This window comes from Crassostrea angulata, chromosome 2 (genome assembly GCF_025612915.1).
Source record: "Crassostrea angulata isolate pt1a10 chromosome 2, ASM2561291v2, whole genome shotgun sequence".
Taxonomy (NCBI): Eukaryota; Metazoa; Mollusca; class Bivalvia; order Ostreida; family Ostreidae; genus Magallana; species Magallana angulata.
In genome coordinates, this window is record NC_069112.1 from 63,710,060 (window position 1) to 63,736,646 (window position 26,587).

Genomic DNA, 26,587 nt, shown 5'->3' on the forward strand with positions numbered 1-26,587 from the left:
TAATGGTTTCAAAATTGTTCTAAATACTTATCTAAGTAAAGAGAGATCAAGGTCAAAGGAAAAGTCAATGCCGAAAAATGTTAATGAAGTTTAAAAGATTGCATCAGTATGTATCAACATATAAAGTTTTATAACACATTCTCAAATGGAATCTTTAAAACTAAACTAATAACTAATTTAAGCAAAGCGAGGTCTATGTCAAGGAAAAGGTCAAGATCAAAACTTTTCAAGCATTTGAATAGATTACATTAGAATACATCAACATATGAAGCTTGACTATATCATCTTAAAATGTATCAAAACACTAACTTAAGAAAGGTGAGGTCAAAGTAAAAGGTAAGGTCAAGGTAAATAAATGTTGATGCATTTGAATAACTTACATCAGTATGTTTCAACAAATGAAGTTTGATCACACTTTCTTGGATGGTATCTTTAAAACAGAGCTAAACATCTTACAATCTGTTGAGATGTGAGCAAGACTTCATTAAAATAAATGATATATCCTAAAATATAACACAGAAGCGACATACAACACTGTCTAGCCGATACTTAATTTAATGGGAAGCGACTCCATTTTGTATAAAATTCTAACATCTTGTGATGTTAATACATTCGAGGTGTTTTCCGAGCCTGCCGGATAGGTCCGGGAAGATGCGATTGAAGGTAAACGTCAACTTTTGCAATTTCAGTGTCCCTAAACACAAACCGGATGTTTCATATGCGCAGTTAAAAAGGAATAAATTAGTTGAAAATAATAAATCCGCAAAAAATTTAGGTGGACTAACTGTATACTGTTCACACGTCTAATAAACACATTGTACGAGAAAATATGAAGTTTTTTTTTTATACCGATATAAATATTCGCAAGGATTGTATTTATTTGAAACCAATTTTTATAGGTGGTCCAGTAAGTTAGCAACATCGCACACATGTTCCTCCATAATATTGAATCTCTCGGGACCCAGTTGCGTGTCACCGCTCCGTGGTGTAATGACCACCGCTATACCCTGCATTTGATTTGTTTTCATATAGTATAGTAAGCGCCTGCCCGCTCCATGCTCCCCAACGTCATAGTATCCTTCTTGGATCCTTCCTGAGGAGTCATAGAACCGATACACAAGTATTCTGTGATCAGCTGATGCCGGATATGGGTCCAAAACTACTTGTTTGTAAAGGTTTTAGACATTACTAGATATACTCCTTACAACATTTTCAGCGAATATGGAAAGAATGCTATCTAGACATGAAGGCTTCTGAAGTAAATGATTAAATATTTAAAACTGAATAATATATTTCAGTAATTTTTTCTTGAAAAGAAACATCAAAATTTTCATTATGAATGAGAAAATCAAACCTTTGCCATTCTATTGTTGTATTTACAAAATTGTTTCTTTTACCTGTTTCTTAATCTGATATATTGAAATTAAATAAAGTTTTATCGCAGTTTTAATATTTTTAATATTTATATTTTTTTTCATTTCTTTCAGCGAACAACATTCACTGAGTGTAAAGAGTGTTCCATGTTCAAGCAGCTAAAGCTTAACAAGCTGACAAAAGAGCAGATGGTAAAGGTTCAACAGCAGAAAAAAAGCTCACTTGTTGATTTAGATTTGAGATGTTTTTGTTTGAAAAATCCTTGTTCGGAATAATTTAATTTTATGAATGTGGGATAGTGAAATTCCACTGGGGTAGTAGATTTATGGTCTAGGACGAGGTTTTAATCAACACGAAACTGACAAAAAACCTGGATTACTTAAGGTATCCCACTACATCAACACTTACATTATTTTAAGATACCATGTCATTAAAGATATTCATAACCCATCTACAAAGGACATGGGGTGATATTGATTTACCCTTTTGTGGCAGTTTGTGACAAAAACAAAAACAATTTGTTACATTTTTTTCAGCAACAATTAATAGCAGATGCTTAAAATTTTACTAATTTGTTATGACATGTCATATGGTAGGATTCATGTTTGTACCAATCGGATGTCAACTTCCTGTTAAACGGCAACTTTTGTTTATTTTTTGCCTAGATTTTCAAACAAATTTTCTTCAAAGATTTCTCAAATTGTTGCCATTGATATAGATCTCTTGAAATAAATAAATATATCTATTCAAACCATCGTGCATTTATAATTGTTTCATAACATGTTGTAATATATTGATGTAATATTTCAAATCGTTAGTATTCATTTATCACCCCCTTCCTTTTCCAATGAACTGCGTAAAGTTTGTCATTATAAATACACAAATGCATTACAATTCATATATGTACCTTTTTTTTAGGAAAAGGTTTCTAAGAAAGGGATGGCGTCCCTAAAACCACTGAAGGTGAAGTCGGGGGTTGTGAGACTGAAGCAGTCTCTCATCACGAAAACGCTACGTAGGAGAAAAAACACTTTATTCACCATGGTTTGTAATTTTAAGTAGTATATTAAGACAATTGCTTTTAAAACATATCAACCAAAGTTATTTAAGACTGCATATTTATATTACACGTGTAATAAATTCATATAGGCACACGAGCTGCATGTCGTGACGGGGGCAACTGTCGGAGTTGAGGTATATGTACCTAACTCTGACAACAGGTATCTTTACCGGAGTCATGGCTTGCCAGCAGAGGTAATACCTGTTTTACATTTTAATCAACAATTTGCAACAAATATATTAATAAAAGAGGTTCTTAAATCATGTTGGCTATAGTATGTAATAGTACATTTTTTTTAGGTTTCTTAGTTGATTAGGAATGTTATTATATTGATATTTATTAATAGGTAGAAAAATCAGCCAAAGCAAAGTTCTGTTGATGTAGAACAAACACAGCCTGGACCCTCAAGAGGACCTGTGACATACCCTTCACCCTCACGGCCTGTACGTCAGCTGGATGCAGCAACACAGACGGTTTCCGTTTATGAGGAGGAGGACAAGTGCCGCATAAATCAGGCTAATGTAAGGAAAAACCACGAGTTTCCAAAAAGTTGAGAATTAGATGTAAGACCCCAAATTTCTTAATATGTTTTTTTTCCGCAGAAGGAAAACGATTTAACTATATTTTATAAATCTTAAGGGACTAATGTGACTCCTCTTTAGCCTGCTTCTACAAAATAATTGCTTTCATTTACACACGGGCCCTGGAAGTTATTGTAAATATATTGCATGTGCATGTATAAAAAAGTAAGGGTAGGACACTCTTTTTGGGGCGAAATCGGGTTTGACGAAGTCTGGGCGTTCCTCAAACGAAATTTCGCGATAAATCGTTCAAGTATACTTTACTTACGACATATGTATACATTCGTTCCGCTCCAATGCTGTTACGTCGAAGAAAAAGGTGTTTTTATACATCCAAGTGCCTAAGAATTTCGCTAGACTGGTTTACATCCGGTTTAATCGCAGTGAATCGAAAGATAAGTTCTGATTGGTTAATAATAAAATAAATCTGCTGGTCAATAAGGTGGCGAAACTGATAACAATTTATGGTGAGTATGTATCAAATGTTTGAAAGGAGTTATGCATATAGATACTGGGTAGTTTGGCCTTTCAACAATGAAATGCGAGAATAATGAAGAAGATTGACAAATATCGATAAGAAATTAATGAATTTATTTCATTATTGACCAATCAGAACTTACCTTTCAATTTACCTTTCGATTCACTGCGATTAAACCGGATGTAAACCAGTCTAGCGAAATTCTTAGGCACTTGGATGTATAAAAACACCTTTTTCTTCGACGTAACAGCATTGGAGCGGAACGAATGTATACATATGTCGTAAGTAAAGTATACTTGAACGATTTATCGCGAAATTTCGTTTGAGGAACGCCCAGACTTCGTCAAACCCGATTTCGCCCCAAAAAGAGTGTCCTACCCTTACTTTTTTATACATGCACATGCAATATATTTACAATAACTTCCAGGGCCCGTGCATTTACATGAATTATGAAAATGTCTACCTTGCAAAAAAAGAGGGGAGTGGATGGGAGTGGATAAGTTCTCCTAGTCCCTTCTCTTCTCCGGTTCTGACGCCATTGCAATTTCTTCAAGAGTGAATGTTTTAATAATCATTTTTAATTTTATCTTTGCAGATTGGAGAGATGTCTTACACAACAACATCTAAAGAGAGGCGGGACCTCCAGCTGGGGTATGAAGGGAGAACGGTCCGTCTTACCCTCTGGGGTGAGTTCGCCAAATCCCAAAACGCCCCAGTTGGAGAGGTATTCAATATTGTTTGCATCCGACCAACAAATGATTTTGCTGGTCAACGGTGTTACAACTCGACACCGTCCACTGTGTTTGAGGTAATACACCTTATTCATCTTTTAATATTCAAATACATGTATTACTCCAAATCTTAAGCACAATAATGCGGTTGAAAAATAACAATATAATATTAAAAGGTTTTTCGTTATACATAACAACCTATTTTATCTGCAGCCGGTGACCTTTGAAGACGACGAGGTGGAGGTGTTTGAGGGACTGGTCGAGTCCGTCTCCTTTGAGAGGTAAAAGCTTTTCAATTATTCCGTATTGATATTGATGGAGAAAAACAACAATTGTGATTAATACTTTTGGATCGTTATGAATATTGGAAAAACCCATCAGCAACCAAAAAAAATCCCAAAAAACACCACTAAATACACCACTGATTACTAATTGTTATATATTTACATAATTTGCTTAACTAGGGTGGAAGCTCTCCATCAAAATTCGCTTGCATTTATTAAACACACTATTCAAAGATTTTGTTCAAAATAATTTGTTGAATTGGTGATTTCTCTCAGCAATTTCATTGAAGTAGAAGACACCCTCTTGTCAATCACCCCAGAGGTCGTTACGTCCGTGTTTGCAGAGAAGTTCGAGGCAAACAGGGAGGTGAGAGGAACAAAGAGGAACGGTTCTGTCGTGGAGATGTAAGTTATCAATTTAAATTCGGTACAAAATTTTAAAAAATATTTGAGTGTAATTTCATTTAAATAATTACCTGATTTTATTTTTCAGCGCCAGAGTAAAAAGACAGAAAGTAGAATTAATTAAAAAAAGTTTAAACTCGTGAACATTATTGATTTTTATAACGTTAAAGCGTACGAGGGTTGTTCGGAAATTATTGAGACAACTCGAATATTTTCTTTCCTAATTGACGAATATTGGTAAAAATTGGCATAGACACTGACGAAACGCCAACAAATAAAAAACAAAGTAATATTTAAAGAATATTTAGTAATTTGTATACTACGGTAGATAAACAAATCGGTAGTCGGGGTACCCGGCGCAGCCATGAACTCGGAGATTTAACAACTTAAACATCTACTTTATAAGTGTCTGTAGAATTACAGTTAATGATAAAAGAAATCAAATTAAATATGTTCATTTTGCTATTCTTTGCGACTAACTTTTGATTAAGTTTCACTGATGTTCGAGTTGAAATACGGATATGGTACACGTATATTTACCAAACAATAGAAATCTGACAACGACTTTACATTGAATTTTGACGTCAAGGCGGCGCATTGAAAACCGTCAAATCAGTGGAAATCTCAGAAGAGGACCTTTTAAGACCAATCAGTTGCTTAAAAAAATTATACAATGACAAGACAAAGTATGAAGCTTCAGTTCATCATATTTTTTCACCGATTGTTTAACTAGAATTAGGCCAAAGATATTAATTATAAAGTACTTTCGACACACTAAATGTTGTCAACAGATCTAAAATATATATTAAAAAAATGACAGGAGACATTCACAGTAATTAGACTTTCGGGAAAAATAACTCGATTTATCCCCTAAAAATAACAAGAATGAGAGAAAATGTAAATGAAAACATCTTGAAATGAAAACAAAAGATAAAAAATAAAGAATAATTTTTATTTCCGTTCGTTTGTAAGTTGTTTAAAACACAGGAGCAATAAGAAGCGTTAAAATGACGTTGCGAAAGGTTTGCGGTTGCGCCGGGTCACTGGACGAAGGCACGTTGGTCAGCTTACCAGGAATGATCTATACATGTCATGGACAAGAAACTTTTCACATTGATAATCTCTATCCTGATTTACGTTTTGGTGAAATTTCAAGGGTTTATCTTTTTTACTTATAGAATAAGAGAAAATGTCTCAATAATTTCCGAACAACCCTCGTATTTACAACAATCCACCCTAAATCATGTTTTTTTATAAGTTTTATGTTTGAAGGAGCATATGAATTATTTTTTATTAACTTCTGCTACTCTGCGTATTTCGTAATTGTTGAAAAATTTCATTGCTTGTCAGCATTCCTTGGGTATGAGAAGTGGCACTATAGCTTGGTTACCTTTAAAGCATGCATGTAAGCAATTTGCGTTCACACAAAAGCTTTTTTTGCGTCATCTTCAACATGCTTCACTCTTGCTTCATCTATCAATGCACTTTGAAGGGCATCTTCCTAATCTATGACTGTCATTCTGCTTGGCTCACCTCCTCACCTGGCATTTAACAGTGTTAATCTACAAACAGCAAAATCACGTACCTGGTTATTTTTTTTTACAGCCAAAATTTTCATGCATATCTATGGAAAGACTGACAATGTTTTCCTTTCTGCAATCTCTTGATTTCTCTATACTTGGCAGTCTAACTGGTCTTCTTAAATCAGACTGTCTCTTTTTTACTTCTAAAACATCAGCACTAGCAAAAAACTGAAGGCCAATCAGCTGTAAAACATTTGTAAACGAGAGATGAATTATGCCATTTCCTCTGCTTTTTTATACCCCCGCTCAGAAGGAGAGGGGGTATACTGTTTTACCCTTGTGTGTCTGTCTGTCCGTCTGTCTGTCCGTCCGTAACAAAAATTTCTGTCACAATTATCTCGGCAACTATTTATCGCAGAAGCTTGAAATTTTTACACAGTGTTTGTTAAGGAATGCCATATCGTGGGATATATTTTTGTACCAATCGGACGTCAACTTCCTGTTAAATGACGACTTTGCTTATCTTTCGTCAAAGATTTCTCAGCAACTATTTATCGCAGATGCTTGAAATCTTTACACGATATTTGTATAGGCATGCCATATTGTGGGATATATTTTTGTACCAATTGGAAGTCAACTTCCTGTTAAATGACGACTTTGTTTATTTTTAACTAAAAATTTTCAAACAAATTTTTGTCAAAGAATTCTCAGCAACTGTTTATCGCAGATGCGCGAAATTTTTACACAGTATTTGTATAGGCATGCCATATTTTGTGATATATTTTTGTACCAATCAGACGTCAACTTCATGTTAAATAACGACTTTGTTTATTTTTAGCAAAAATTTTCAAACAAATTTTTGTCAAAGAATTCTCAGCAACTGTTTATCGCAGATGCTTGAAATATTTACACAGTATTTTTATAGGCATGCTATATCGTTGGATGTATTTTTGTACCAATTGGACGTCAACTCCCTTTTTAATGAGTACTTAGTTTATTTTTAGCCAAAATTTTCAAACAAATTTTCGTCAAAGATTTCTCAGCAACTATTTATCGCAGATGCTTGAAATTTTAACACACTATTTGTTTTGGCATGCCATATTGTGGGATATATTTTTGTATCAAACGGATGTCAACTTCCTGTTAAATGACGACTTTGCTGATTTTTTTAACCAAAATTTTCAAACAAATTTTCGTCAAAGATTTCTCAGCAACTATTTGTATAGGCATGCCATATCGTGGGATATATTTTTGTACCAATCGGATGTCAACTTCCTGTTAAATGACGACTTTGTTTATTTTTAACCAAAATTTTCAAACAAATTTCCGTCAAAGATTTCTCAGCAACTATTTATCGCAGATGCTTGGAATTTTAAAACACTATTTGTTTTGGCATGCCATATTGTGGGATATATTTTTGTATCAATCGGACGTCAACTTCCTGTTAAATAATGAATTTGTTTATTTTTAGCCAAAATTTTCAAACAAATTTTTGTCAAAGATTTCGCAGCAGCTATTTATCGCAGATGCTTGAAATTTTAACACGCTATTTGTTTAGGCATGCCATATTGTGGGATATATTTCTGTACCAATTGGATGCCAGCTTTCTGTTAAATGTTGACTTTGCTTATTTTGCATATTCACATCAGAGCGGGGGTATCACTAGTGAGCATTGGCTCACAGATATCTTGTTTGTCCTCTTTTATCATTAGGTAATTTGTACTCATAACCTCACTTAGATATAACGCAGAGATGCTGCATCCATGAATAAATTTTGATGTTACTAATGCATTTCAATGACAACTAAATTAATAACCAGCATGAACAAATACACTGTGCTGTTGGTTTTGAATTTAAACAGTATCATGATTAACAAACATCAAGTTTTGCTAGGAAAGTTTTTACAGTCAGTAAGTTTGATTCTTAAGACATTGCATATATATTGAAAAGTTGGTACATATGCAGAACTTGGACAACACCAAAGTGATCTACAGCAGGATTACTTTAAGTTTAGTACTTTATTTTCAGTCTTTATATGCTGCTGAACCAAATTCCAAACATAATATTTAACCAATTGCCATATTCTCTCTGAAATTAACTTTTGGATGCCCTCACATTTCCTCCCTTGTAATAAAATATCGTTTTTACTTGGTGGACACTTTGAAGTAAATGTACTTTGGAATTTCTGCGCAGCAGGTGACGGTCTTCTTCTGCCCAAGGGTGTCGGATCCTTTTTTTTATTTATATTTTGCAATAGTCTCCGTCTTCTGATGGTCGTCCGACATTTAAGCTTCAACCAATTGAACAAAATCCATGAATTACATCTGTCAACAATAGTAATCACCCCTCATCCTGCCCATACTGCATTAAATGGTAAAAGGGAGACGAGAAGTTAACATTTTTATCGATAGTCATACTTAAGGTTCAACAATTCTAAAGGCGTCAATTTTGAATCAGATCAACATACAAGTAAAAACCATGATGTGGATAACACTGGCATCCAAATTGTTTCATATCTTGTTTCAATTTGGATTTATATTTGTAGCAAATCGAACATAGAAGAGAAATGGTGTTAACAACCTGTATTAAACAAAGGTCTCTCTGCTTCAGAAAGGATACTAGGTATCTGCTGTGGGTGAGTACTGGAAATCACAACAGACAAGGATTGTAAATGAGATTATTGAGGCTATTGTGAAGCTATTGAAACTATTGTGTGAGGGGACAGGCGAGCTTGACTTAAAAATAATATGTGCAGACTCTCTTCGTATCTCTTTTACTTAAAATTAAAGTAAGTTGATTTTTTTTTTCATCTAGAGCTCTGTTTGGCAAATTGTACAGCCAATCTAAGTATTCTTGTGGTCTAGGTACAAAAATAGGATTTGAGGCTACATAGGGGCTTAATCTAAATGGATAAGTGGAGCCTATTCTCGTAACTTTTTTTACTTAACGAAATCAACGTGAATTGAATATTTTTAATCTTAGAGCGCTATTTAATAACCAGCCCTGACCAATCTCAGCATTTCCATTGTACTTTAAAAAAACTTTTAATTGTTTGGCCGTTTTATGAATTCCTTCTAAAGTTCCCTGACATGCTTTAAATCTGGTTCTCTTAAAAGCTTGCCAAAGGAAGGCTGTTAAAGTTTCGACACAGGGAGTACCATGTAACCTTACTAAAACATTTTTTATTTACAAAAAAACCATCAAACTTTTATTCTATTTTCCAAATTCTTAAATGCCAAAAAAAAGTAATAAGACGTATCTTGATGTATTAATTCACATTTTGGTCATAATAAACACTTTACAATGACAAAGACAAACTGGATAAATTTATAACAATTTGATTAAAAATTGTTCTGTTAATTACCTTATTATTTCTTCTGATTGGCTTTCTGAAGACCTTCATTAAAATATCAGGGTTAATTAAGCACCATCTGATGGTTTAAAAACTCCCCCATGATCTTTTTCTGTGTTGTCTCATCATTTAACTCATCACACACTGCATTTTTAATATTTATGTATTAGACGCCATTCCTCTAATTTGTAAATTTTATAGACAAATGAAGTGATATAGTTTTTTTATCTATTACTTTTGCATCTTTTTGGCATGGTGTAGTGTATTCAAGATTCATTTAGTTTCCGCAGTATAGAAACATGGGCTGTCCACCAATAAAAATGGTTGCCGCAACGGAAACTTACTGAAACTTGAAGATTTTGCATAGTGTTAACATCCATAAATTGTTTGGATATATATGGTTTATAAAGGGTTTCCTGAATTGCAACCTACTGAAACCCTATTTTTACAACCAAGAAACTCTGCTGACTATATGAGCTAAGGATTGGATATGATATTCGAAATGGCAGCTTGGTATCTAAATTCTTTTCACCCTTCTTGAACAAATTTCCAAATTACAATTCAAAGTGAATATCAGCATTTCATTCTTTTTTAAAAGCTTCCTGCTGTAAGCGATTATTTCTGTCACACCATCATAAAGTTCGGCGTCTGATGGAAAGTTGAACCCATTCTTCGAACAATAACTTTATACATAGTCTGAAAAACCAATTTCAAACAGGTCCAAATTATTCTAAATTGTTTCCGATAATGTATAAAATACAGCCAAGATAAAATAATAGAGAGACATTCATATGGCAATTCTTTTATCGTGGACTTTTATTTAAAATATTACAAAAAATGTACAACAAAGGTTTTAACATCAATATAAAATAATAGAGAGACATTCATATGAGTAGTAAGGTATAGAGTCTGGGGTCTGTATGGGGTCAATGACGTCACGGCTCATCCCCTAAAAACCGTCTGGGGTCACCCATCCCACAAAACCGTCTGGGGTCACCCATCCCATAAAACCGTCTGGGGTCACCCATCTAGGTCATTCACCCCATCAGACCACCTGGAAATACAAACTATAGCTCGGAGCCATTTTTAAGTCATCCCCACTTTTATAAAAATGTTGGGGTCACCTTGCACTTTTGTTTAAGGAAAAGGGGTTAATTGTACTTGTTAAAAAAGATTTTAGCCATATAAAAACTTTTCTAATTATCTGTGTTTGCAACTATAAGGTTATATGTCCAAAACTATATAAAGTCCAAGTTTTCTCACATTTTCTCAGTTCAATCTCGGCATTCTCAAGAACACACCACCTTGTTCTGGTAAGTTATCTGAAGTATTTCTTGTGACCAAATTGATACTATTGTGATAAATTTTCGATACCAAAAGTAAGAACATTTTAAAAACTGCTTGATAATTTTTTTTAATTCAATATCAATAATTAAAATGTACATGATATTATAAGTATTATAAATCTAGACACATTATAAATAAGTTGAATATACAAAAAAAAATATTTTCCCAAAGAAAAATGACATATAATTGACCAGCACCGATTCAACCAATTCTAATACACCCTATAAAAAACCCCTGTTTTTAAGGGTGCCCTCAGAAAAATGAAAAGTTTTAGGTATCATATATACCACGCATGGGAATTGTCTTTACTTCCAGTTTTTCAGGTAGTCAGAAATGTAATTTACCAGCATTGACGTCTGCAGAAGATCGACGCGCACAGAATTGACTAACCCCACAAGCGCACTCAGCTCCTTCTTCAAAGGGTATTGCGCGCTTTCAGATGTGGTTGATAAGGGAAGTATATTACAATCGGGTGTCGGAAGAAACTGAGCAGGAAAAGGCGGGATATACCCTGGCGACGCTGGGCTGTATTTGGGTGTCACCAGGGTAGATGTTGATATTGTACGTTTTCAAGCGCCTCGTACTTGTTAGGGTTTTCCTGTCTGCAAAAATAGAAGTAAAGATAAAGTATCTAAACATGTTAACTTAGACTTAATCTTTCAACAAATATTAATAATCTATTACTTTTGGTTTAGCAGAGATTTATATATATTTTTAGAATTGTAATTGGAGTGAGTAATAATTAAATCATATTGTTTATTTCACTGTTTAAGACCACTTTACCTTAATTTCATTATCTGGGGGTCTTCTTGACTCCTCTGTTGGGAAAACTCTTCAGATTGTCTCGTCAAGTTCCTTAAGATTTTTAAAAACAGCAAGTTTAATTTCAATTAATAATTATACATCTTATAAAACTCTGAATTTGATGTTAAACTCATTTTAGAATGCAACAATAAAAGCCGTTTAAAAACACCAACTTTAAATTTTAAAAAAAGGTTAGTTGAAGAGAGAGAGAGAGAGAGATAGAGGTTTTTTCTAATATGTAAGAAAAGATTACCTCCTCGAAATAATAAGTGAGTCTTCCGCCTCGCTTAATTGTCTCTTTTTTGACCCATCCATAGCTTGACTTTGGTCAACATGGGAATTTCTAATTAAAGAGAATGTTTTATGAATACTCGTTATAGTGAAGAAAATAAAAGATTGTACATGACAAAATAATGATTGTGTATTTATTATCAGTCTTGGTAAGCAGTTATCCTTTGAAAAATGTCTCTTCAATTTCTGAAAAGGTTGATTTTTTTAACAAGCGACTAATTTTAAGATTACAAACGAACCCCGAATCAAAAATTACTCAAAAGTCACGACCTATCTGCAGCCATTCCTCTTCGAAATCTGGAAGATTTCGGGAGTGTGAAGAGGTACGTTTCTGATCCCTGGAAAATCAAAAGTCATAGAATGATAACCCAAATCCTTTGTATGTGTTTTTTCGTAAAATGTTTACACACCTTGCGATTGTTTTGTTTTGGGCAACCGATTAAAAATTACAGTAAAACTGCTTTGATGTTTGTTTGTATAGTCTTTTAAATTAAAAAAATTAAAAACACATATTAAACTTAATATACCTGGTCCATGTTCTTCAGAGAAACTTATGACCCAGACCAAAATTTTCTTTTGCAATTCTTTTTCAGTATTCTTTACATTGATGGAATTGTGATTTTAATGTTATTAAATATCAAGATATTAAGTTATTTGATATTACGTTTGTATAAGCTCACAAATATAAAATGCATTCAGTCGACAAGTTACTAAATCTTCGTAACATTCGTACGTTCTTTCGTAAAACATGGATCGTGCACTTTAAGTTTACTTTAAATATCTATATTTTTAAAATAAAACTTAAATCAAATTAATTCCTATTTAATTACAAAAATAAATACAGCTATATTTGAACAATAAAATATTTCTTTATAATATAATTCATACCGAAATTTAGGAATGCTTCTGCCATTCTTGCTTCTTTATATTGACTGGTATTTTTTAGTCAATAGTTAATTTTACATTAAATTCCCTCTATTTATACTCTGTGGATGGATTGGAAATGTTACATGTACTTTAGGATATGTTTCTCTATTTAATTCAAAATATTGTTAATTGTGTGGGAATTGGAAAATTTGGTTGAAATCTCGTTTCACATGATTTTTATCAGTGACGCATAATCTTGTTCAAATTAGAAGCGGTCTTCATTTTGTACTTTTAAAACTAACGCGACCTTCTTTTTTTTTTACATTTCCACCTCTTCGATCTTAAACAATATTCTATCATATATTCTGTGTTTTATAACCATAAATATTACATGTACCATTTCTACTGATATTTACATAATGTATGATCAAGTACGATATATAACTATCTAATGAATTTAATTAAAATATCATTTACCTTCAGACCCCTTCCGCTGAGGGCGGGTTGTGGAGAAATCCGGGACAGGGACCCCTCCCCCAGTCTACACTCTTTATTGAGGCGCGGACGCCTCCGCACTGGGGCCCGGCACTGTACGTTGTAGCGCTTGAGGAGTGCGCGCAATGCGCACCCCAAAGCCATCACCACTACAAGGGCGAGCGCCGCCACACCCATGTTATAAGCTTCAGTTACTTAAAAAATATCAAATAAAACAATGTTTAGAGAGGGAAAATGTTAGGGTTTTTTGTGATTTAATAAAATGATATTGTAAATGCCTTCTTTTTATTTTTTTATTTAAGAGTTAATTTATTATTTAAATGCTATTATTGTTTGACATGACTATTTCTTTAAAAATAAATCGCTATATATTCTGTATTCTCTAATATTGCCATTTCTCTGAATAATCACCCCCCCCCCCCCTTTTTTTTACAAGAATACCTCACACACTTACTTACATGGATATGAACTACCGGATCATGCAACTTCACCTCATGCAATGCAAATGTAGTAATGATATAAAAAATAGAGAAACAATTAATAAATCATGCACTGTACGAAAAGAAAACATGCAATATAACAATATAACGTTTCCTTGTTGTAAAAAGTGTAATCTAAGAAATCGTTGCGAAAATTTTGAAACCAAGCACTAGCAACTTTTATGTCTTTTCAGCATTCAAAACTAAATCCACGTTTCCTCCGCATTGCCGGAAACCGAACCGATATTTATATTATATTCGTAAAATAAGATTTTTGGGTTAAATTAACTTTTATTATCATTTATGTTCACGTTTTATTTTAAAAAGAAACTATGAAATCCTTTCCACAAAAATTGTTATTGTTAAATACCTTAGAATTGAACCAACATATTAAACAACTGCGAATTGGTTATTCGGAGTTGTGCGGTAGACTCAAAATCGTGAGTCCCATACTTCCTTAAGTTATAAATCACATGCTAAGGTTGATGTATGAATTTAATTTAAAAAATCATTGGCAATTCTCTTTGTGTCATCAGATTTTGTTCAAATTTGGAATAAAAAACTTCAAACTTTGGAGTGCTAATTTCAGCAATATATTGATACAATTTTGATATTTCTATGTACAAAAGCCAATGTTCAAACAGGTTTGAAAATGATTTGCAAATTAATTTCATCAAATTAAATAATTAATGCATAAAATTGAAATTGTTCAACAAAATTATAATGCCAGAAAAAGAAGATAATTCCTTTCAAAATATCAAATTCGTTCCCAGCAACACTCAGTGGCAATGTCTGCAGTTCCAGGGATTTCCCCTGATGGTCTTGTATGCCTGTATGGAAATCCCCGCATAACTTCGATGAAACCATTGCTGGCCTGAAGGGCAAGCATCCCAGCAAAGTCAATGGAGGCCTCTTCTCCCTTTCTTCCCACAAGTGGCACAACGGTCCTTAAAAAAAGAAACCATATTTTACTAATTTGGCATACTCTCATCTAAATCAGCATTTAAATCAAATCCTACGTTTTTCACCTATTTGATTTCTCTATTTTAATTATTTAATCTCTTCAATAACATTAGTACCTCCAAGTAAAGGCACTAAAGATAAAAATTATGATTGATATGCTCGGAATTAATTATTGATGATGACATAAGGTTTCATTTATAATATAATTTCTACATAGTTCGCCATATACACACATTCCTATATTTTTATAACTATACTGATTACACGACTAAAATGAATAACAACATTTTCTGATATGCCAATTAAACTCTGCTTTATTATATACTTATGTATTGAATAAGACACATTACTTTGAGGTGATATATTAAGTTCGGCGTGTGGTCAAATCCAATAAAGCCTGAAGGGCTTTATGCTAGATTTAATCATGCTTTAATCAAAATTATCACCTCATGATAATGACACTTTATTACTTGGTTATATTTCAAATTTCTACACTTTATAACAACATATGAAAAGCACTATGATTTTATGTAGCACATGTAATGTACATAATTATTACTATGCGGCGCAGCCAATACCATTTCTCGCTTATACTATAGGACATGCCCATTTTGTGTTGCTCATCTTTTATGAAATTATTGGGCCATAGGCTTCAAAATTGATTTGTAATGTTATCACCGACAAAGACAGCTGAAAATGTAAATATTGTATAATTAGGCTTTTAAAATGTGTTTACATCATTCAATATGTTAGTGGAAACATTATCATACTTACACTCATCGGTACCCTCTGAACAGACTCCAGAGGCAGTCTGGATGGGGAGGGGAGGGGCTCATCTGCCTGAGGTCCTTCTAATGCGGTACCCATGTCCACTGTCATATTCCCTATCATTTCAATAAATGGTGGTGGTGGAAAATCATTGGAGATGGACTCATTTAGTGATGGTAGAGGTGGTGGTGGTGGAGGGAGGTCACCCAAGTCGAAATAATCCTGTTCCGTCACCGGGGTATCTACTACAGAGAATTATTATATTCGTTAAATTTTCTTCAGAGTTTAACTATAGTGAAGATCAATAGTTCATGTTACTTCAATATTAAAGTATCACTACTAGATTTGGTGTCTCTAATCAATTTGCATTGTTATCATTCCATTTAAAAGAATTGTCTTGATGATTTAATTTTGAGCCCAACGGTATATAATTATAATTTCAAATTATGTTACCATTGCCCTCAATCTCTGGGAAGGTTGTCTCATTCACTCTAGTTTCTCCAACTTCATCATCTGATTCTACTACAAAAAAAATGGATATCAATGATTTGGACACGCTTTGCTTTTAGTAAAAAAACATGTGCAATATCAAGGAGTTGTATGAAAAATCTCAAAATTATATTATATTCAATAAAATATAATTCCTCTGAAGGAGCTCATCATAAGAACAAATGCATGAAACTTCAATGTACACTACTTCTTATAAGATCATCATATGGAAAATTGAGACTGCTCTATAATATGGTTTGTGTATCGCATTTAAAGTACAAGCTGACCATGATGTAATATATCACTATATCACACAATAAAGCAAACAATGAATCTCTGTTATGAATTACCTGAGGTAAGGCATCGAATGGTGTCTTTAGATAGAACGCCCAGGGGGATTTTCGCCACCTTCCTCTCTTTCCCCATAATCCTCCCTGATTTGTTAATCTCTGCCCTAGGCGTGTTTTTAGGATTGCAATCACATCAGGAACTGCAAGGTTCAATGCTGTGGCTGCTCTGGCCTTGTCCAGCAGGACAGAGTCCTCCAAACATCTGGGGATGTCTTTTTTCTCCTACAAAATTGAAATGTAATGTAAGAGAAGGTGGATATGTTTGGATAAATATGGCAGATATTATCATTACTTTTAAAGTGTATTTCATATTTCTAGTTATATGACCTCTTAATATTTAAAGACGTGAACTCACATGTTGGCACAACCCTCCAATTTCTTTCAACATGTGATTTGCTACTTGGGATGGTTGATGGTTTAAAGTTGTTTTTTCATGCTAGGGCAGCAACACATCCTTGACATAGGCCCTGACTTCCTGCCAAAAATGCCCTTTGGCTGTAACCTCCAGCATCTAAAGCATCAATTTTCTGTCTATTATATATTTTCTCATGTTCAGCTTTTAATGAGGCCGACTTTAATTTGCACTGCCTGTGTTTTTGCCTTTTCTAATGAAATGAAAAAAAGAAAAAAAACCTGCAATTTATCTTAAGAAAAATACTGCCCGAAATAATTTTTAAAAAGAATTTGAACTTAGTTTCTTAAAAAAAAATCCCTCGGATCAAGTTACTTTATACTTTTGTTCTGAGGTTTTCTTTTTCTTCTTCACATCTGAAAAGAAAAAAAAAAGTTTTTTTAAATCAATTTGCAAATTGATAGGAAAAGAGATGTGTCAAACATCTTGATAAACTGATAAATTAAATTCACTTGAACTTACATTTCACAAATTTCGCTGTTGTGTTTCATCCCCACCACCTCCACTAACTTGGAACACCAGGTTGTTCTTTGATATCGTTAACATGTGATCCTGGATTTCGATGAGATTGCTACCATAAATTGGTAATTTTGAACGTCAATGATTATGTTGACAGTAAAAGTATAAATTATAAAATGTAGCCTTAAAAATCAGACAATAATAAAATTAACAATAATGATAATAATAGTTATATTATAAGCAAAAGAATAAAACTAGTTAATGCACTAAACACCAGCAGTATTCTTATAGTCTATAAGAACGGAAAATGCAATTTAAAAAAATAATAAAACGAAAGAAAAAACTTAAAGTAATACCTGCATGGTAAACGATACTGACTGCACCACTTCTTCAAAATGTTCCCTCAAGTCCGCGCTTTCGTTGACTGAAATTATAGACCAATATTAATAGATATAACAGTGTGCTCAAAATTCAAAATAATATTGTCTTATGAAGAATTATTTTTTTTACAATATTTCAATAGCATGCGTTTAGAAATATAAAATTTATTGGATTTTTAAGTTGATTTTACAAAAAAAATTGATAAGATATTGCAATGAGATAGTGTATATCCATTTTACCTCAAACTTTGTTAGGGGTGTGAAAGAGTAGCAACGCTGTTGGTTGAAGTCGTTACTGGGGACTATATTCTGTACGATGTACAGCTCCCTAGCAACGACTTCAAGATCTGTCTCTTAACCCCAGAGGATAAGGAGGGCAGATCTACCCTCCATTGCTAACTGCACCTCTCTCCGCCTTGGCCTGGTAGAAACAACACCGGTCTCACCAATCTGAATTTGAAATCAAATATGAATACATCATGTACTTGTACACACTCAAAAAGACATCGAGGTACATTAATTTTACACTTTTGACTTGTACTGGGCCAAGGCAGAGTCTCGTGCAGTTTGGCAACGAGAATGCGTCAGCCATCGAAAATGTTTTCGGAAAATAGAACTCGGTCCTAATTCACACCTCCTCCTCTGTGAGGTCAAACAAGGTGTCCATGATCAACAAAAGATACATAATAACTGCACAATATTCGTATAATTTATATAGGTATACATAGTGTGCCTGTGAGTGTGTGTTTGTGTTTATTGTGTTACTTTTAATTTAATTATTAGGGACGTAAACTAAAGAAAAGCAATAAACCAAACAAAAAACAAAAAAAACAACAACGTACGACCGAGTCCGTCTTAAGCTCAATGCAAAAGGTTGGGTGGCAAGTGGCATTTACAAGTCGATAATACTTTCCCGGCTTCAGCGACTCAATGAGCGTTATCTTGAAGGTAGAAATGCTTTTGCGTGTTGCTTCTCCCCGGACAACAGCATAGTACATAGTACTTCAGACTCCGTCCGGACTTCTCATACCGGCTTTTAATGATCTTTTAGTTTAATCATGTAGAATGACGCTTCCTGACAATCTCTAAATACGGAAGGTGACCTGAAACGATTTTTCTCAGGTATAATTTCAAGAAAGGTGTTTTTTTCAAGTTCAATCAAAATACTAAGACTGTTTTGGGCTGGTCACCAAATAGTGCTCTAAGATTAAAAACAATTAATTCACTTTTATTTCTTTAGTATACACAGCTAATTGTGCCACATACGTTTCACATATGTTTGAACTTAACACACGTACAACATACGTTAAACATACGTTACACACATGTGAAGTTAAACCGTACGTTAAACATATGTTGAGAAACGCATGGTTAACATACGTGTGATAACATACGTTGAACATCACATATGTTTAACATACGTTAGATTTTACATATGTTAAACATATGTGAATCACATGTTTTACATATGTAGATCTCAACCACATGTTACACATATGTTAATAAACACATGGTAAACATGAGTTCTAAAAACCATGTTACACGTGCGTTAATAATATATATGTTTTACATATGTGTGAACTGAGGGCATGCATTTGAATAACTTTACATTAAAATTATCTGCATGCACGGATCTAATGAGCGGGGGGGGGGGGGGGGTCGGAGGGAAACCCCCCCCCCCCGGAAAATGAAAGTTAATGAAATTTACACAGTAAAATTATCGCAAATATGCCACGAATCCCCCCCCCCCCCCGGGCAAACACAATTATCCTTCGGACCCCCTACCCCCCCCCCCCCCCCGGAAAAAAAATCCTGGATCCGCGCATGATCTACATGTACATGTCTGATGTTGCTTTATCACTCATGTCTCTGAAATGAATGCATGTGAACATGTGTGAGGAAATTCTTGCTATTGTGCGTGTTTATTGGTTTAAACTATGCATAAATAAAGTTGTTTCATTAACAGAAGCCATGTGTCTTCTTAAAATTAATTCGATAACGAATCCGGAATTAATACGAAATCGGTTTTATTTTTGTCGATGACAAAATATACGTCACATTTATACGCCACGGAGGCAGAAGATCGAACTACAGGATGGATTTAGCAGAGGTAATGATTGTCAAGCATTCGTTTTTATTTACTTGCATTTGAACATTATATCGTACAATTACCGATGTCAAAAGAGTAAACATGTAGCACGGAGCTGTAACTGTGTTCTCCGGGAAAATTCGGGTTGAATTAATGACGATAAAAATGATGTTTCCCCAGAGAGCTACATCTAAGCAGCTATTTGGTTTAGTTAATATAGAAGAACCAATACTTATTAAAACCCATTAAATATATGTCGATCTTGGATAAGACGCATTTGAAAACTGAAATATTTGAAAGTAGAGAAAAACTAGAGCAAAGCCTATGCAAAGTAACGAGTAGGTCTTCCATTGCAACTAAGTGAAATGATTATTGAATTGCCTCTATTAAGTTGTATTCTAATTGCATGGTAATTGAAATTTTTTTATAGGCATGCATTGGCTGCTTGACATATCCCTGGAAGAGGACACCAACTAGCTAACACAGTCAATGACAGATGTCTCTTTGAATTGATAAAATCATAATGTAAGTACACATACCATTGCATTTCACAATGTAAACATTTTTTAAGGGTCATCAACACCGCTGGGAATTTTTTTTCCATACAAATCCAACCTAATAAATAACTCAAAGGTATGGATTTCTATGACATAGTTCATTAATAGTAGAAGTCACTGGGTGTTCAGGATCATTATAGTCTGTCCCAAGATATTTTTGCCGCATATTTTCTTAAATTATTCAATATTTATAAATACCTCTTGGTTCAGACAATGTTCATTCAATAGTATGAAAAAATCCCAAGATTTCCCCTTTGAAACGCCCCCTCTAGCTTGTCGGGTATCAGTACACGGCTAAAAATAAAAAGTCTACGAAGTTTTTCCATTGCCAAGGAGATGAAGACGCCCGGATGATAACGTTGAAAAATTGCGCGAGGGGTCCCGAGTATTTCCGAATGGAGAAAAGATGTCAACATTCCCCATTATAAATCTCCGTAGGAAATCTGTTTTCGTTCCTGTGAATTTTTACGAGGGAAAAATGATAATGTGTGAATGAAGTTATCTTGGGAATTTTCCCTTCCATCGATTTTAATTGCACTTCAGTCACAGGTATGTGTATTTTTATTAAAAATCGTTCAAATATGCAGCAAAAATAACTTGGGACAGACTATAATGATAATCTGTTGCATGACACCTACATGTACATTTGTATTTCCTAGTAAGTAAGTGTAAAATTTTGATATATCTAATTATCTAATACATGTATTATATTTTGTAGCAAATGGATATAATACAGAAGTTTCAAAGATCTGAAGATTTTGTAATGAATGATCCAGGATCCAAAAGTTCTTCACGGAGTTCAAAGACAGTTACAATGTGGTTGCTAATTTAGTGACAGATTAAGGTAATTCAATTTAGATAAGGATTAATACAGGCATGTATCCAGTTACCCCCCCCCCCCCTTTTTTTTGTTGCAGCAAAGATTTTTCTTAAATTTTCATATAAAAAGTGAATTATCAAGTAGTTGCCCCCCCCCCCCCATGCATGCACAAACACACACACTTTTCTGGGGACTATGTGAAACTATGTGTAAGTGTACTTTAGAATATCATTTCACCCAAATGATTCAAGCTTATTTGCATAAAAAAATATTTACCTGTATACGTTGTTTTCCGCTTACATGTATAAATTATATTTTTTATCGTGTATTTAAAAACTCTAATGGTTGTATGTACTTAAGTTTGTATTAATATTTTAGAAAGAAGTTCAAACAAGCATTGTCATGGGAAAACATGAAAAAGGAAGAAGTTGGAGGTGCACAAAAATCAGGATGAATATACTAGAGGTAAAAATTATTTTGTCAAATTAATACTTGTGATTGACCTTGTATTTTGCCCCCCCCCCTCTCTTTCTCTCTCTCTCTCTCTCTCTCTCTCTCTCTCTCTCTCAGAGCTTGCAAATAAAAGAAAAAATTATTAACAATTGTTAACTTTCTTCATGTTGTATTTGCAATAAAATCTAAACGGATCCTGTTATTCTTTATCAATGTTGTTGAATAACCAACCGAGGCATTTGCAAATTTTACTTTATCATAAAATGAAATTTAATGTAAAATTCTTTGTTTTTTTTTCCAGAAACTATTAAAGCACTATTAAAGCACAGAAGAATGACAACAATATAAATCTAAATGTAATCATTCAAGGAATTAAATTCATTTTTAATCTCGAAACTGGTTTTTTTCTGTAACTCTAGTTTTAGATTAACAAGAAGCTGGAAATGCAAAATGAATGTTTCCAAAGATCCATTGAAGTAACTGAGTAATCAATTGAAGTCATTCAAGTGATTCAAGCAGCCAGATGAAGTATATCAAGAATGAACTGAAAAATTAAAAATATTCAAGTAATTCAATTTTAAGCAATTTACATGTGATACGTATGTAATTCATGTAAAAACGTACGTTGGATCCACATACGTAAAACGTGTAACATACGTTTCACATATGTTCATTAACGTACGTTAAACACACGTGGTACTTAAATCACGTTAAACGTACGTGAGGTCACATACGTATCACACATGTTTAACGTATGTGAAACGTATGTGACACATTTTGCTGTGTATGAGGTCCGAGGGCAGTCTCCACATTTCCTATTCAGGTTAGGCCCCTGTCCCCTCACATCTTATTTTTGTCTATAGACCCAATAAACTTAGATTACTTTTGGCAGGTAACCAAACAGCCCTGTAAGATGAAAAAAACCCAAATCAAATTATTTTTCTAAGTACCAGAGCAACGAGGATAATCTTTACATATCACATATAGATGAAGCCCTGTATCGTAGTCCCTTCACACCACTATTTTTTAGCATTTGTTATAAATCACAACGCTGCTTGTAAGGTTCTCATATATTATATCTTATGAATCCTGTAATTTCAATAAAACGCATTTATACATATTTTAACAGTCACACAATTAATTTTTAAACAAGTATCTGACATACATATACCAAATATACAACTAAAGGGACATTAATAATTCATATAATTTATTCGTCTGCAAGGGAGACAGAATTATAACACTTATTTTTTGAAGTATTGGTAAACCAAATAATCTTTTGTTTACTAGCCACATAAAAAAAATAAAGTAGTTGTCATCAAACATTAAAACTCTCAGCAGCTGTGTCAAAGTTGCGGGGTTTTTTTTCTCTTTGATACGCTCGTAATTCTATGAGGGAATTTAAAATGACCTGACTTACGACATGATTTACAGCTTCATAACTTCTTGCATAACACCGATCTGTACATTAATTAATCTTTTTTTTCCTGATGGTTAAATGAAATTAGGTCTCAGAAAATGGCTTAATTTGATTGGATCAAAAGACAAAACTATCACTCTACCTTTGGATGATAATAACTAGTCTATTAGGTCTGCACCATATGCCTTTCTTTTTTTTCTGGGCTTGAAATATATTCAAGGGCAAGTTTGGCATCATTCTGTTTGATAACTGGAACAGAACTGTCTCTCTAAATTTTTAAATATAGATGAACATATTGCACCGACATCTTTTTTTTAATCTATGACTAATTAACTATTTCTAAGAAAAAAAAAACAATACCTTTCCACTGACGGTCCTTAAATCCTGCTTGTTTATTAAATGCTGCTCCAGTTCAGTCAGGTCCTCTAAAAGAATGTTGTTGATGTCTGCTAGCTGAGTGCATCCTGTAGCATACTGCTTTACGCTGAAAATTATTGAACGTTCAAAAAGATATACATTAAGAGTAACTCATACGATCATATCACCATGTAATAACTTATTTTAGGAAAATAAATTTAGTGTTGCCTTATGTAATCGATCTCTTCTGACATCCTCTATTTGTATAAAACAAATCTTATTTGACACAGAACAACTGATTTTCTATACGTAGATTCCAAATAATTCGGCAGGTTATGTATGGAGAGTACTGTACATGTATGTTCAGTTTAGGTTTTATGTCATCCACAGAATGAATGACCATCTTCACGTTCTCCTTAAAGGTGGCTTAAGAGTAGCTTAAAAACGGTCTTTAAGCCACCTTTAAGCTAACTTTAAGTTTCACTGTGGCTTATAGATGGCTGCTATGTCTATAAAGGCGGCTGAAAGACTGACTTCAAGCCACAATTAAGGACAACTTATAGGTCCTTAATGTCTAAACTTCTTGTTGTCACATGTTAGCCATTTTTTTTTAATTCACAGTATGGGAGGGTTTAATCAGTTGTTTGCTTACTTTTACCACCAAATGTTCTATTTTTTTAAAGAAAGTGTTTGGATGAATACTGATTATTTCTTATCATTCTTTAATCTCTCTCACACTGCAAGGTAATCATATAGTTGTTTTTCTTACTTTTTTTCATAGAGATGGAAGTTTCTATTGTTTTCTTCATACCTGGTACTTAATTTTATTAGTCTTTGTTGTGTTAGGTGACCTAGTATACCATTGTGGTAATAGAAATATAACGTGTTTAGTTATGTCAAGAAAAGACTTACAATGTGTAAACGTGGCTCAAACAGCTTTATTTTACATTACAGAAAGACTTGTTCTTGTACTCGGAGCACTAAATGTAAAAGTAAAGCAAAAGCAAGTATTCCTTTTGAAGAAATGATCGGCAATAATGATATATCATTATAGCAATCAACATGATCAGATTGATGTAAAATAATTTAAAAAGTACTATTTTTTTGTTACAAAATATAGAATATTTTGTATCTGTACACCATTATTTTATCATTATAAACCGTCAATAAAAGACTAAGTGCGGTTTTATGCAATTTTTGCCCCCCAAAATCAAAGTTTCAGAAAGAGTCTTAAAATAAGGTGAAAGATAGTCAAAATCATATTGGAAATAAAGGTGTAAAAGGTTATCACCACAGTGACGTCATAATGTAGAAATGACGTCATGAATATTGCATTATTTTGATAAATTGATGTTTTGTAGCAAAATATGGGTGTTTTCCGATGGTTTTTCGACTGGGAAACATCGAGCGCAGGCTTGCTCAAGTACCATTTTTTAGTATAATATGTATAACTATCTGAAGAAATACATATGTTAAAATCGCACTTGAGCAGACCTGCGCTTTATACTTCCGAATGCAAAATAAAGAGCAAAAATGAGAATATCATCATTTGTTTGCAAATTTGCGGGAATTAGGTCATTTAAGTGACGTCATAGAGAAACAGCGAGTGAGCAATGATGACTAAAATCAAGATTAAAGTTATAGGAATCCTCTTTACAATGATTTGTGAAGATTTCATTTTTATACGATACTATTTAAAAATTGGTTGAAATCGGGGGCAGACCATACCGCACATAGTCCTTTAATTTTGAAATAAATTTGGGGAAGCCGGTCGTAAACTCCTTGTCTAGTTTTATATTTTTAACTTAATAATTAAATGTTAATGTATCTTCTTCTTCTTCAGAATACTGAGTAGGGCTCTTCAAAGAGCATTAACACATATACAAAGAAAGAGTTGTATTAACATAATTTAATGAGACTGAAAAACATTAAATTCCAGCGTAACATGCTATCGAGGTCGCATTATAATGAACCTTGGTTATAAATGAAGCAGTCTTCCTAGCTACTATTATACAACATTATTAGATCGAGGTCAGTTCATGGAGCATCTTCTTATGATTTAGGTCAATTCAACGAGGTCAACTGCATTACTGAATGAATCTTTCGATCAAATTTTTACGCGTGAGACAAGATGTGCATTCTTGAATTAACAGGTCGAACTGTATTTTATGTATGTTTGCATATCATAAGGTAAATGAACTGAAATTAAACTGGGTAAAATGTTATATAAATACTAAACCAAACTTCAAGTTTTTATAAGAATTACTTATGCAAGCGGAATGTGTGCGCACGTGGAAGCATTTGCCGGATGCCTCATATGGACACAACAGTGATCGGCAAAAAAACAATGTTAGAGACAAAATTTTATTTTGAAAAGAACTATGAAGTTAGAAAAATATTAAAAACAGGTTTGCACAATAAAATAATAATTTCAAAGGCACTTGAAATTGTAAAATATTGTGTACATTTTTCTTGTATATACTCTGTCAACTGACTCCTATAAAGCTTTAATAATTAATAGTAGCCAGCAGCAGTGCCTCTACATGAAGGCAGATATAAATGGAAACATGCAAAAAAGAAAAACATAGTACATACAAAGTATATGCCAATATGTATTAAATGCTTCCTATCAAACATTAAGAAAACGTTGTCTTCCCATTTAGCCATTGTTTTCATTTTTTTCATTTCCTGTCCATTCTTCATATTTACGTCATTGTGGTTGACACATATTTTCACACAAAATCCAATTCCAAATACCTTTCTACACATACAGATATAAAACTAGTTACAAAACCTTTTTATTTTTCATCCTCTCGTACAATTTAAATTCAATCCGTGTCACTTGCACTACTTTCATTCTCACTCTCTCCGTTCGCGCATGCGTTCCAGTCACTCCCTTGAGCTCAAATCCATTGGTTTGATGGTAAGTTGCGTTAAATATTTTATAACACTTTTTGGAAGGTGTTTTTCAATAGATTGTTTTTTGAATGATGAAATAT

The 26,587-nt window shown here is 33.5% G+C and overlaps 1 long non-coding RNA gene and 1 pseudogene across 1 annotated transcript; one reads left to right on the top strand and one right to left on the bottom strand.

The window, feature by feature from the left end:
• Positions 1–3,133: 3,133 nt before the first annotated feature.
• LOC128172849 (uncharacterized) lies at positions 3,134–21,874 on the top strand. Its single transcript, XR_008242361.1, has 4 exons — positions 3,134–3,774; positions 20,412–20,506; positions 21,257–21,382; positions 21,737–21,874. It is a non-coding gene; the product is annotated as an uncharacterized LOC128172849 (long non-coding RNA).
• Positions 11,186–19,144, bottom strand: LOC128172694 (uncharacterized; annotated as a pseudogene).
• Positions 21,875–26,587: the final 4,713 nt, after the last annotated feature.